Source organism: Agelaius phoeniceus, chromosome 1, assembly GCF_051311805.1.
Source record: "Agelaius phoeniceus isolate bAgePho1 chromosome 1, bAgePho1.hap1, whole genome shotgun sequence".
NCBI lineage: Eukaryota > Metazoa > Chordata > Aves > Passeriformes > Icteridae > Agelaius > Agelaius phoeniceus.
The window spans coordinates 4,364,990-4,380,226 of record NC_135265.1 but is presented as its reverse complement, the minus strand read 5'-3'; positions in this window follow the sequence as shown (position 1 = coordinate 4,380,226).

Genomic DNA, 15,237 nt, shown 5'->3' with positions numbered 1-15,237 from the left:
ATCCCACTGAGAAATCCCTGGGCTAGAAACCTTCCCTTTAGAGGGCTGGGAAGTGTTCTCCAAGTTCTTGCTTGGGTTTAAACACTCATTTAAAGAGAAGTCAGAAAACACAAATCCTGGGATGGTTGGGGTGGGAAGGGATATTAAAGATCATCCAGTTCCAACCTTCTGCCATTGGCAGGGCACCTCCTGCTGTGCCATGCCCCATCCAGCCTGGCCTTGGGCACTTCAGGGATCCAGGGGCAGCCACAGCTGCTCTGGGCACCCTGTGCCAGGGCCTGCCCACACTCACAGGAGAGAATTTCCTCCTAACACCTCATCTGAACCTGCACTTTGAGCCATCCCCCCTTGTCCTGTCACTCAGGCTCTTGTCCCAAGTCCCTCTCCAGCTCTCCTGGAGCCCCTTTAGGCACTGGAAGGGGCTCTCAGGTGTCCCCAGAGCTTTTTCTTCTCCCAGCTCTTTCAGTTTTTCTCCACAGTAAAAGGGCTCCAGCCCTCAGAGCATCTTTGTGGCCTCCTCTGGACTCACTCCAGCTGCTCCAGGTCCTTCCCATGTTGGGATCCCCAGAGCTGAACACAGCACTGCAGGTGGGCTCTCACAAGGGCAGAGCAGAGGGGAAGGATCCCCCTCCTTGCCCTGCCTCTGATGCAGCTCAGGACACTTTCCCCTCTGTGCTTTACCTGCCTGCCCCACCTGGCAGCCTGTGGGAACTGAATCAGGACTGATCCCAACCTTTCTGCATCCCAAAGCAGGATTTGGCTCTGTCAGCTGTAGGGGCACTGATCCTCTTTGGGAAGCATTAGCTGTGTTAGTCCCTGGCATCAGAAGCTCTGACACTCAGCAGGGAAAAGCTTCAAAAAAAGGATGCAGGAGAGGATGCTTGAAGGCATCAATGGGATTCATGTGACTGGGAGCTTTCTCTGCACTGGCAGCTGATGCCTTCTTCAGCCTGGCAGGCAAACAGCAATTAGGGAAGGTTTCTGAGTGATTTCCTTCAGTTTTAGCTAAGCTTCTCCAGAAGCAGATGGACCAGGGGCATTGGAGAAGGGCAGCAAGGGCTTTCCAAAGCCATCAGTGCTTTGGGGTGTCCCTGCTTTTGAGGAGTCCCTGCAATGATATGGGTTTGGAGCTGCCTTGAAGGACCTGTCTGCCTCCAAGCAGGAGTCAGACCTGCTCACTGCCAGACACTCCCTCTGTCCACCTTTCAGCAGTGGCTGAAGAGTCAGGACAACTCCTCTCCATCCATCTCCCAGCCCCTGCTGCTGTCCATGGTTGATAAAAGTAATTAAACATCCCAGCAGATGCAGCAGGGCTATATCCTTCATGGAAAATCAGCAAACATTGCAGTGACTGGGAAAGTTCACAGGGAGTGGGAAACCACTCAGCCAGGGAACTCATTAAACAGCAAATTGTCATGACTTCACTGCTTGGGCTTCAAAGGGGAGATTCAGCCCAGGATGCAGGTCACCCTGTGTGTGGTTTGTAGTTAAAAACCTTGTTATTTGAACTATAAAACAACCTCTTGAGCCAGCTGCATGATGTTTAATTCAAGTGGAGACCAGACCAGTGCCAGGCACAGGGGTTTGAACTCCTCCACAAGTGAGGTGCTCCTGCTGTTGCAGAGGGCAAAGGATGAGGATTTTGGAGGAGGTGGGACCTGGACCCCCTCTGGATGGATGTCGATGGTGGTGCTCCAGCCCTGCCCAGCATCCCTGAGCTCCTTTTTATTTCACAGCCTGGGAGATGTACCCAGCTGAACACAATTGTTCTAAAACTCACACCATTTCCAAAAAATTGATGGCTCACCTGTGTTTCACACAAATGAAAGGGCTGGGACATATCTGAGGACAGAAATTCAGGGCAGGACAGTGCAGATTTAACTCCAGCACCCCCAAGCAGCAGTGCTGGGAGCTGCTCCCATCCCCTGTGGGTCCCCCATACCTGGGTGCTGTGACTGACCAGCACTTGGTCATGCAGGAATCTCCAACCTCCTCCAAAGGCAGCTGCAGGAAATGGCTCAGAAGGGGCTGCCTGATGCCACTCGGCCTGAACTCACCCTGGGAGGCTCTGTCCTTGTCCTGCTGCTGCTCAGCACCGATGGGAGCTGAGCAGGGCGCACCTTCAGCCAGCACAGCACCTGCTTCCCAGGAGAGGGAGCTGTCAGGCAGAAAATAGCAGTGGAAAGATGGTGTTTAGGGACTGAAATGGTTTATTTTTAACTCTCCTGGGTGTTTCCGTTGTGCTGCAGCCCTGAACCTCCAGCACTGCCTGGCTCTAATGCTTTTTGTTAATTCAATGGCTGAAAATGGCGTTGCAGCATGGATTTTAATGCAGGTGGGACAACAAACCTGTGAGAGGCTGAGAAATGTAACTTGTGGTAGCTCATCCTCAGGGGAGTGCACAGAACTGTGCCTGGAATGAATCATGGAACAGTTCAAGTTGGAAGGGAGATTCAAACCATCTTGTTTTGGAAGGGAGATTAAAACCATCTTGTTTTGGAAGGGAGATTCAAACCATCTTGCTCCAACCCCCTACCATGGGCAGGGACACTTCCCACTAGAGCAGGGGGCTCCAAGCCCCATCCAACCACCCCAAGAGTGGATGGTTGTGGTGCAGCCTCTGTGGTTGGCAGAGCCCAGGACACGATTTGGCTCAGTCTCAAGCAGGTTTTGCAAACAGGTGTCATGAAACCTCTGGTTTTGCTCTGCTGCTGGAATGGGATGCTGTGGGAAGGAGTCTGAAGGTAACAACATTAACCTTACCTCGCTGGTGCGTTGCAAAAATCACCCTGATAAAAAAGAAAAACTGCTGAAGGTGACAGGCTTGTCCTAACAAAGATGGCTCCAACAGATGCACTTTGGAAGCTCAGCTTAAACCTTTTTGATTCCTATCTTTGCTGTGACCTGCAATTCACCCTCTGTGCCACACAGGCAGAGTTTAGTATTTATAAGCAGGAGCTGCTGAGCCTCAGTCTGAGTCCACATGGCTCTGCCACCCTCATTTCCATGTTCCCATCCAGGCTGATCATGTAACACCTCTGTAATCTGCAGCCATCTCCCTGCTTTGGGACAGGAGAACACTGCCCATTCATCTCATACAGCTCAGAAAGATGAAAAGTGCTGGCAAACCCCGCTGGTTTTTTTCTAATTTACTACAGGATCCCTTAGGTTGGAGAAAAGCATTGAGCTGATCAGGTCCAACTGTTAACCTGGCACTGCCAAGCCCACCACTCAACTTTTGGTGGAGAAATTGTTTCTAATATCCAATCTAAACCTCACCTGTCTCAGCTTGAGGCTGTTTCTTTTTATCCTATCTCTTGATGCCTGGGACAAGATATTGACCCCCTCCTGTCAGGAGCTGTGCAGAGCCACAAGGTCCCCCCGATCCCCCTTTTCTCCAGGCTGAGCCCCTTTCCCAGCTCCCTCAGCCTCTCCTGGTGCTCCAGCCCCCTCCCCAGCTCTGGTCCCTTTCCTGGACACATTTCAGCCCCTCAGGGTCTCCCCTTCCATCCATTGGATCAGCTGTGAATTCAGATTAGGATCACCCCCACTTTTAAGAAGTGTTTGATGAGAAGGAGTAAAATAGAAAAGTTCATTTTCTCTTCTAATACAGGAAGTGGTGAATAATTTATAGAATTTGAAGGTGGCAGCTTTGAAAGAAGGGAAGGAGGAAAGATTTGTGTTTAGGCTGTTCTTCCTCTGCTTTGCATTTTCTGGTGGCCATTGGCTGCTCTGGCCCCTGTCTGATCACTGCAGGTCCTTGTCCCCAGTCCCTCTCCAGCCCTCCTGGAGGCCCTGGAAGGGGCTCCAAGGTCTTCTTGGAGCCTTCTCTTCTCCAGGTGAGCACTTCCAGCTCTCCCAGCCTGGCTCCAGAGCAGAGGGGCTCCATCCCTTGGAGCATCTTCATGGCCTCCTCTGGACTTGCTCCAGCAGATCCAAATCCTGTTTGTGCTGGGGACCCCAAAGCAGGGCACAGCTCTACATGAGAGTGAAGTACAGGGGAACAATCACCTCCCACCTCACCAATACCCCTGAGCTTTATTTTCCTCTGAGCAGGAGCCCCTCAATAATTTTCCAAATCCCACAGAGCCATTTGAAAAAAAAAATATAACGATGAAGAGCAAAGCCCACAGGTGAATTTTCTGCTCTTGGGGGAAATCAGATATGAAATAATAAATATATATTATATCCTCCAAGCAAAACCCTGCTGGTCACTAATGCCCACAGATTAATTGTACTAATCCTGTGTGTTTGAGGGGAGGTGGTTGGATACTTGGCACTATTTTGGTCCATTGCTTATGAAACTCCATCTCTGTGTTTGAGAGAAAAGACTTTACATAACCCTAATCACTCAGATAAGAAAAGGACTAAACTGTCCCAGAACATTTTATCTTCTGCACAGATGCTGCCTATGAATTTTGACTTGATTAAATCAATACAGAAATGTAATATTTTTGTTCTGAATAACAAATGTCCTCTGTGGGGGAGAAGGGGCAGAGCTGCTCCCTCAACCAGCAAATGGAAGTGGGGATTGATGGAGGCTGGAGAATCCAGAAATTCACCTGCTCAGTGAAGAGTTGCTTGGAAAAATGTGATATTTAGGGTACCCAGGATGAAGGAGGAATTGAGAATCTGACTCCATGTTCTTAGAAGGCTAATTTATTATTTTATGTACTTATATTATATTAAGGAATGCTATACTAAAAATAAACTGAAGAATACAGAAAGGATACAGACAGAAGGTTACAAAGAACGATAATGAAAAGTTGTGACTGCTTCCAGAGTCCTGACACAGCTGGACCATGATTGGTCATTAAGTAAAAACAATTCACATGTTACATAAACAATCTCCATGCCACATTCCAAAGCAGCAAAACACAGGAGAAGCAATCCGATAATTATTGTTTTCATTTTTCTCTGAAGCGTCTCAGCTTCCCAGGAGAAGAAATCCTGGCAAAGTGATTTTTCAGAAAATATGGCAGTGACAGAAAACAGGTAAGGAAACAATCACAGAGTGATGGAAGGGTTTGGGTTGGAAAGGACCTGAAAGTTCACCCTCTTCCAACCCCCTCCTATGTCCAGGGACACCTCCCACTAGACCAGGCTGCCCCAAAACCCATCCAACCTGGATTGAAACATCCCACTGGGTCACCAGGTGATGTCTGGCTCAGAGATGTCCCCAGAGGAGCATCCCAGGTACCTCTGTTCGTGACAGATTTTTCCAGACTGATTTACACCAACATGAGTGAGGACCCTGAGTGTGTTTTTCCAAGATGTTTAAAGAGAGACTTGCAAAGCTGAGCTCCTTCTCAGTGATTCCTGCAGGAAAACCTCAGCCTCACACCATCCTCCCCTCAGCTGGATCAAGATGAGGGTGATGGTCCCAAGTGGATGCTTCCATCCTGAGCTCTCACTTCCCCCCGCATTCAGAATGACTTGAATCTGACAGCACTGATGCACATCTCTCTCCAGTACAGATTTTATTTATATCTATATATTTATATATTTATATTATATTTATTTGTATAGCTATATAATTTAATATTTATATATTATACCGTTATATATTTATATATTTACATATTTAGATATATATTTATACATATTTTATATATTTACATACATATTTTTATATAATTTCACATATTTATATATTTATATAATTTAGCATTTATATATTCATATATTTATATATTTATATAATATATATTTATTTTATTAATGATTTTATTTATTTTATTTCATTTCTTTTACAGCAAATTGCCTGCAAATCAGAGCACATACAGAAAAAAATGTAGGGGGACGAGTGAGTCTCATAGCTGGAGGATCCTACACAGCAAAAGCATGCTGGGATGTGATGTTAAAATGAAGGATAAGTACAACATTCCATTTATTTTGTTCTGTGAACAGCAAACAACATTGGATCATATATTAATATTTCACTCCTGCTACTTACTCCATGTTACTCCATGTCCTGCCCAGCTACCTTTTGCCCACCACTAAATGGAAACAAAGTCATAAAAGATATAAGTGGGAAATTTTGGGGTTACACCAGCCTCTCCACCCTCCTGCCTGCAGCAGAAATCTCCCTGAGAGATCCTGCAGGCAGAGCTCCACCAGCACAGCCAACTCTGCCAGAGAGAGGTTTTGCACCAGAGGCATCTGCAGTGCTGACCCCATGCACCAATTCTGTCTGAGAAGTAAAAACTCCTCACTGTTCTTCCCAAATAATTTCATAAATTATAAATAAAATAATTTATAAAATTATTCTGTAGTCTAAAAGCACCATGGACTGACAGGGATGTCTCACTCCAAGCCTGGCTCCCCTCTGCTGCTTGTGGAGACACAGCCAGAAAGAGTCCTGGAGTCTGATCCCAGAGTCATAATGTAAATGGAGCAGAAAAATCATTTTCCCCATCTCTTTGTTTCTTTCACTTGGTTTTGAATAAAGGGTGGCCAGCTCAGGTGTTTACATCAGTTCAGGTAAGAAAAAGTATGGAATCACAGAACCACAAAATACCCTGAGTTCACAGAACCATTGAGTCCAACTCAAAATGGAATCACAGAACCACAAAATACCCTGAGCTGGAAAGGACCCACAAAAATCATTGAGTCCAACTCCTATCCCTGCACAAGCACCCCCCAAAATCTTACCCTGTGGACCTGCAGCCACTGAGGCAGGGAAAAACACATCTATTCCAAACTTTGTGAATTTCTCACTCACACTGGGAAGAGTTGCAGGTGAGAGGTTTTGTTATGAGAATTTATCTCCATTCACCCCACAGCTGTCAGACTTTTCTAGAAAGCCCCAGGCACATCCCATAAACAGGGAGCTGCTTCTCTCTTCCAAAGCTGTGTCCAGCCAGGCCCTGCTCCCTCTCTAATTGATCTCCAGGGTCTCATTTGGAAGATGCTGAGGCAAAGCCTTTTCTCCTTGTATCCCTGCTCCAGGAACACGGTCTGGTACTCATCACTCACAATCCCCTGGCTGGAAAAGCTGTCACCTCATCAGGGCAGGAGTTTTGCCACGATTTTGTGATGTCCATGGCTGCCTCTCCACCATCCCAGCTCCCGTTTGTTTGTGTGCAGAGGGATAATTAGCAATACAAAACACAGGCAAAAGAAATCAGTGAGTGGAAGAGCTGAAATGAGGGATGTGGGACTCCAGGCAGCTCTTCCAAATGCAGTTTATTGTATCCAAGATGTTACAGCACTCCAGGGTGTGGGCGACAGAGCTGTGCCCACAGCTGCCAGCTCCAGCTGCACCCTTGGTTTAGGTTACAAATGTATTCTATACTTTTCTTTTGGTTACAATGCATTCTATACTTTCCTTTGATGAGCATCTTAATACAGAAGAACCAATCTACACCTTAACTTTTACCTATTGCCTATCATAACCACTATAATTACCATATTCATGTTTCTATTCTCCAATCACTAAAAGTTAGTACATTACAGTTTAAGCTAGAAGTTGTTTTTCAGTTTTCTTGCAGGGGAAAATTCTGAGACCTTTTTTCTACTTGCACCATTTGCTGACTTGTTTGCCTGTGCTGTCTTTGTGCTTGGTAAAAACATCTTCTTGTTTGGGGTGGGTTTATCCTTTGCTCCAAGCCATAAAAACCCCTTCTAACTAACACACCCTCTCCCTCTTTAGTTATCCAGTAAAACTAACTCAACCATTCTTTTCTTCTATATCAAAACTTGCTTCCACCTCTATTCTTCATCAAACTCTACATTTAAAAATCTTCCTACTAAGCATATATATCTGTAAAACTTTCTTGTCCAATTTTCATCTTTCCCAACAAGTGAGAAAAGGGGTGCTGGGTAATTTATTCCCCACTTTCATTTCATTCCTGAAAGAAAATCCCCGAGCCAGGGGTGAGGAGGGGGGCACTGGGGACAAGGGCTGAGCCAGCCTTGCTGTGTCTGCAGCTTGCAGAAATAGGGCAGAGCTGTGCAAAGATTACTGGAGCAAGAACATCTTGCACAAAACAAAACAAAATGACAAAAAAGGCCACAAAGCTTTCAGGAAGCAGCAGTCCTCCACCACGGCCTGTTTCCCAGTGAATGGATTCATTCCCAGCTTTTCATGTGGGTTTGGTGTGTGTTGCTGTTATCACGGTCTGTTATCACTCTGCCTGTTTAGGGCTGATGGATTTACCACCAGTGAAACAAATGTAGGGGGAAAAAAGGCCAATTGAAAGGACAGAAATGCTGGAGGGAATCTTCAAAATCAAACAGATCTACTGGGAGAGAATAAGGTGAGGGGATGCAGCATCTGGAATCTGTCAAAAATAAAAAGTTTGGTGTTGTTTTAGGGGGATGCAGTGCCTGTGCTGCAGCAGGCTGGAAATGCTTTTTATTTACTAGAGTTGTCTTTTTTTAATTGCTATTTTTAATTAATTTTAATAATTTAATTATTAATAAAATTAATAATTTTGATTTTTAATTGCAGCTAAACTGAGCTGCTCATTATAAAACCCCAGCAGGCACCTCTGTGGTGTCCATGTGGATGCTCTCACTCTGTTCTGTGGCTGAGCCCCTCAGAGCTGGGCAAGGAGAGAATCACAGAATTCATGGGATATCCTGGCTTGGAGGGGACCCACAAGGAGCATCGAGCCCAGCTCCTGGCCCTGCACAGACACCCCCAGGAATCACTCCATGAGCTCTCCTGCTCTCCTCTTCCATGACCTTTTTGTCTGTGGAGCTCAAAACTCCTCACAAAAGGGAAATGTAGTGAGGGGACTGAAAAAGGACATTTGGGTGACAGTGGCAGAGCCAGGTCAGCATCCTCTGCCTGACAGGGTGAGGTGGAGTCCAGGAAAATGGTTCCTTCCAGCTCCAAGGGAAGCCTGTTCCTGGGAGCTCTGGAGCAGCCTGCCTGGATTAGGCTGTGCTACAACCAGCAGTGCTGATGCCCTCAGAAAGCCACAATAAATCCCTGCTCCTGCCTGCCTGGCTCAGCTCCTGGAGCATCAGGTGGCTGCTGGACATGTGCTGATTCAGGCTGAAGGGACACCTAACTAAAAAAAAAGTTATATTCCTGTGCACAGCACTGTGATGGTGTTCACAGGGGTCCCAGGATGAGGGAAGAGACGAGGATCTGACTCCATGTTTCAGAAGGCTGATTTATTATTTTATGATATATATTATATTAAAACTATACTAAAAGAATAGAAGAAAGGATTTCATCAGAAGGCTGGCTAAGAATAGAAAAATAAAGAATGATAACAAAAGCTTGTGGCTCAGACAGAGAGCCCGAGCCAGCTGAGCTGTGATTGGCCATGAATTACAAACAACCACATGAGACCAATCCCAGATGCACCTGTTGCATTCCACAGCAGCAGATAACCATTGCTTACATTTTGTTCCTGAGGCCTCTCAGCTTCTCAGGAGAAAAAATCCTAAGGAAAGGATTTTTCATAAAACGTGTCTGTGACACAGCACAATTTTCTCAACTCTCATGCTGAAACTTTTAGCCTGAGCCAGGGCTGGAGCCAGGGATGGGTCCCATGGCAGAGCTGGATGATGCCACCCCAAATGGGGTTCACCTGTGTGGTGCAGGGCAGCTGGGTGCCCTCAGGGCTGGAGAAGTGTCCTTGGCCTGGCTGAACTCCAGACACAGCCACTCAGCCTGGCTGTTTATCAGCAGCACCTTCCTCTGGCAGCACAGGTCAAAATGCTGGGGACACACTCTCAGAATTAGGAGGTTTTAAAGAAAATATTGTTACTTCATTCACTATTAATTAAAAAAAAATAGTACTGTGAAAAGGAGTTCAGTCTGTGTTGGGCACTGCATATTTTGTGCAGTTTGTGCTTTCTGATTTCACATGTGTGTCACTTAGAAGTCAAACCAATTTCTCCTTATTCAGTCATTATTCAGATAAATGAGCCCACAGCTGCTTCAAAGCATGGGATGGAGGAACAGAAGGATGAGGGTGTGCCTCTGACATATCCTGCTTTTGGGATTTTGCTGAGATCCAATGTTTCCCTTAGTTTCTCCCTTTCCATAGGAGAAAAGTTATACCTGTCTTTTACAGGAATTTCGTATCCTCAGGGGGAGGAAATGCCATTATATTTGAAATCTTGGGAAGCACAGCTCCAGTTTTCCATTTTTCACTCTGGATTATGCCCTGTCACAGATGATGTTTTCATGTTCTCATTCTGTTTTGGTTGGTTCTGTCAGTTTTTGGTTAAGGATGTGGGGTGACACATTGAAACAGTTGGTCTGTTGAAGAAGAAGGCAGGAGAAAAGAGGCAGAGGAGAAGGGAACAGCTCCCCTGACATCTGTGACCTTGTGCTGCTGCACCAGGTACATTTCCTGGGGATAAAACCATAGAATCACAGAATGGTTTGTGGTGGAAGGGACCTTAAAGCTGGCTGAGGTCACAGATTTTAATATGGTCTCATAAGGGCCATAGAAAATTTTTCTACGGCTTCATTAGGGCCTCCTGAGGGCCTCATCCCCTCAGAAGATCTGCAGGGGATGACAAACCAGAAGCTTTAGAGCTCTGATGGAGATCTCTGCCCTTGGCTTTGTTCCTGCACAAGAAATCCCTCTGAAGGGAGGGATTTGGATCAGGAGATGGAGGAGGTGGCTCCAAGCACACCTTGAGCCCCACATGGTCCCACATGGTGTTGCCTGGCTGCTTCCCCTCGGCTCTGGATGGCATGAGAGGCAGCCAGGGGGGTGCTGGAGGGCAAATACTCATTCCTCAGTGTCAAATCTGAGAAGGCAAAGCTCCTTTGGAAGTGTGGGATACTCAGAGCCCTGCTGCTCACCCAGCTTTCACCCTGCTCTCTTTCCTCCCCTCACTCCCCATCTCTGGGGACATCAGACTCTCCACAGCCTGGGATTCTCCAAGCAGTTCTCATGGGAACTATCCTGTTCTCAAAGGACAAGTAAACATCCCAAGGCATTTCTGCTGGAGCAGATGTTTGCTCTGGAGCCAAGGACCCTCTGGTTCCCACCACAGAGGACACGCCAAGCACCAAGTGTGTCCCACTGAGCATGAGAGGAGCTCCCCTGCTCAAACACTTCCCACCACAGCCTGTGCCCACTCCATCTCCATCCAGGCAGGCTGTGCTGAAGGCTGGAGACAGAACTGGTGCTGAGGTTTTGCACACAGATTGTCAGTGAGGTGATCCTCTGTGCTGGTGTTCACTGGGGTCCCAGGATGAGGGAAGAGATGAGGGTCTGACTCCATGTTTCAGAAGGCTGATTTATTATTTTATGGTATATATTATATTAAAACTATGCTAAAAGAATAGAAGAAAGGATTTCATCAGAAGGCTGGCTAAGAATAGAAAAGGAATGATAACAAAGGCTTGTGACTGACCGAGACAGTCTGAGACAGCTGGACTGTGGTTGGCCATTAATTAGAAACAACCACATGAGACCAATCCCAGATGCACCTGTTGCATTCCACAGCAGCAGATAACCATTGGTTACATTTTGTTCCTGAGGCCTCTCAGCTTCTCAGGAGGAAAAATCCTAAGGAAAGGATTTTTCAGAAAATATCATGGCTACAGTCCTCAGCCAAATTCCTCCTGAATTCTGTGGAAAAAATGTGCCTAGCTTGTCTCAAGACAAGCCTTACTGTGGAAGGGGCTAACAGCAGGCCTGTTAGCTAAAGGAGCGAGAAGAAGCTGAGAAGTAAGAAGAAACTGATAAGGAGCTCTCTCCAAGGCTGTAGCCAAGGAGACCGAGAGAAGAAAGATAGAAGAACTTTGCAACTAGATGAAACATTTTTAGAAAGTTAATTAAGTCACTATAACTTCTCACCAATAGTATTATGTTGATTTATTGTGGCCAATAGTAAAGATAGAAGAAAGATAAACAATTAGAAAGTGTATAAAAATCAGCCATATTCAATAATAAAGTGTTACCAACTGAAACTGCTTGTAGTCTCTGCTTTATGTCGTGACCGCCTCGACAGCGACACCTTACTATAGTGCAAAACCAGATTTCTTTTTAAAAGTCATCAGGGCTTGGATCTCTCTTCATTAACACGACTTTTACTTTGGTTTAACTCCATTGGTTTCAGTTTTACCTGTTCAATTCACTTGTGGGCATTCTTTTCCTTGGTGACAGAGACTTCTCAGGGAATGCTTACAAAGGTGGGTTTTTGTTACATCTGTGCAGTGCAAAATGGGCCAATGATTTGGATTTTAAGCATTTTGTTGTTATCTGGAAGCCTTTTCAATGGATTTAGAAAGAAAAGGATGAAGGCTGTTTTGCTACTGAGGAGATTTTGCTTTGTTCAACCCTGATGACCCTGCCCATGGCAGGGAGTTGGAAGTGGATGATCTTTAAGGTCCCTTCCAACCCAAACCATTCTGTGATTCTGTGATAATCCCCAGTTAAACCCATTTGGTTGCCACAGGTGCACACCTGGCTCTGGCACTGCTCACCTGTTGTGGTGTGGGGAGAAAACAATGTGGTTCTTTCACTGATGCTTGTGATAAACCCCCCCAGAAACCAGAAAAGAGGCTCAGTTTTCCTTCTATTCTTTAAATACTTATTTATTGAGGAGACATGACAGAGGTGCATGTTCTGGTGAGCCAGCAGCATGGCCCTCTGCCCAAAGCCCCTGCTGCACTGGGGACACTTGAAGGGCTTCTCCTGCCTGTGCAGCTCCCTGTGGGCTGTGAGGGTGCCCTTCTTTGTCTGCACCCAGGACATTGCTCTGGCTGCCCTGGAGGGCTCGAGACCCTGGCAAGGGGCTCAGAGACCTTGGCACAGAGTCACAAACACCTGTGCCTTTGGTTTTAGCCCATGGAAACAATTCCCAACTTTGTGTGAAGATTTGCAAGCCACAAGAGTTTGAGTAGAATGATAGTGAATCTATCACAGGGTGAAAAGGTAGAATTTTGGGGTTTTTAAAATGGGGGTTCAAGACACAAGATGGAGGAATCTGGGTGTGTCCTGTCCCTCTTCTTCTTCTTGTCCTCCATCTTCTGCTGTGATGGCGACACTTCTGGATTGGTTTAGAGTAGAGACAGACTGTCTAACATAGGTGATAGGGATTGGAAAATTATTGTAAATAAAGTACACATAGGTTTTAGTATAAAAAGCCAACACCACCCCAAGGGTGGTCAGTGGGCCACAACCCAACCTGCTGGACAGACCTCAGCAGGTCAGAGAAAGAATGTAATAGATAAGAGAAAATAAACAGCCTTGAGAACCAGAGCTGAGGAATCTCAACTTCTTCCTTGAGCACAGGGCTGGGAAAAAAGACTTTTAATGCCTGGGGAGCCATTTCAGCAACAACAAACCTGAGAGTTCTTCACAAAGCTCTTCTGGCACTGGGCGCAGGCCAACGCGCTCCCCTCGCCAGGGGTGTGTGTTGGGGCCCTGGGGGAGATCCTGGAGACATCCTGGCAGATCTCACCCTGGTGTGAGTCCTCTGCTGGGCAGGCAGGCACATCCCCAGGGGAAAGGGTCTCTCCCCTGTGTGGATGCTCTGGGGGTGGCCAGGTGGTCCCAGGTGAAGCCCCACAAGGGAAGAGCTCCTCTGCTCCCCTGAGGTGTCACGGGCACATTTTATGAAAAATCCTTTCCTTAGGATCTTTTCTCCTGAGAAGCTGAGAGGCCTCAGAAACAAAATTTAAACAATGATTATCTGATGCTGTGGAATGCAACAGGTGCATCTGTGATTGGTCTCATGGGGTTGTTTTTAATTAATGGCCAACCACAGCCCAGCTGTCTCAGACTCTGGTCAGTCACAAAATTTATTATCATTCCATTCTTTTCCTTTCCTTTCAAGCCTTCTGATGTAATCCTTCCTTCTATTCTTTTAGTATAATTTTAATATATCATTTTCTTTTAATATAATATACATCAAAAAATAATGAATCAGCCTTCTGAAACATGGAGTCAAGATTCTCATCTCTTCCCTCGCCCTGGGACCCCTGTGAACATCCCCACACTGTGGATCTGCTGGTGCCACCTCAGGGTCTCCTTCTTGCTGAAGGATTTCCTGCACTCCTCACACCCTCACCCTAACCATGTCCCTCATGGCAGGTTCTCAGTGGCTGCCAGGTGGGTACAACAGAGCCACAGTGGGGCTGGAGCATCTGTGAGGATGCAAAAACCACCAGGACACACACATCCAAGAGTGCTGGAATGGATGCTGTGGGAACAGGGTGAAGAACTGGAGGGGTGGAGACTGTCTGTGTCTGACTCCTTTGCCTTCCAGAAGGTTCTGGAGGAAGGGGCCAGGATTGTGCCATCCCAGATGTGTCCATTTGTCCACTGGGACACAATTTAGCTTATTCCAAAGTGGTCACCTCCTGTAGGGCAGAGGAGTTGCACCCTCAGAGCTCCTGTTCCTCTCCACTGACACCTGCATTTCCCCAGCCCCAGCTCAGCCTCTCCTCCAAACAGACCAGAGCTGCCTGATGTCCCCTCAGACTCATGCAAAGCCCCAAAATCCAAGGAAACAGAGATCAAATATTCCTAGGTATGATCCCAAGGTTTTGCTCGTGTGGTGAAACACAGACTCCAAGCATTTTATGTTCAGGCACAAAGTGTTTCACACAGAAAACTGTGACAGTTTGACAGAGTTAGCCTGGGTCCAAAAACATCTCTTTAAACCCAGTTTGGAAGTGGTGATGCCCCAGCCTGAAGTGTCTCCACTATCCCAGGGAAATCCACCTTGGAAGTGAAGCTGTGCCATCAGCTGCCTCTGCAATCCACCACTAGATGCCAGTGAAAGCCCTGCCTGGTTCTCCCACTTAGAAAGCCTCACACTTGGGACAATTTGCTGTTACATTGTGGGGATTTTGTGATTATTTTTGTTGTTTGTTTGTTTTATTTTGTTTGTTAAGGTAATGCTTCACTTTTGGTCTAATAAAGTCTCTTGGATTTAGGCAGTATGTATGTGTGAACGTGTTTTGCTCTCATCCTCTCTGTTTCTCTCCACATTTCTTTCTGTTTCCCAAATATATATTAGAAACTTGCCCTTGTTTGCTCTTATTTAAATGAGAATTATTTCCCAGTGTCTTCCCAGACCCGGATCTCACCCCCAAGCTCCTTTCCTCATAAACCCCCCTAATTACTCCAAGATTTTCACCTGCCAAATCCTCTCCTCTGCATCATGATTTGATGTCCTGATATGAACAGTCATTCCAGGAAACACAGAGGTGCTGGCATGACATGTCCAAGCCCTGTCCTCCTTTGGGAGATCATTCCTCATATCAGGTCAGCAAAAGGCAAGACACAGGTCCAGCTT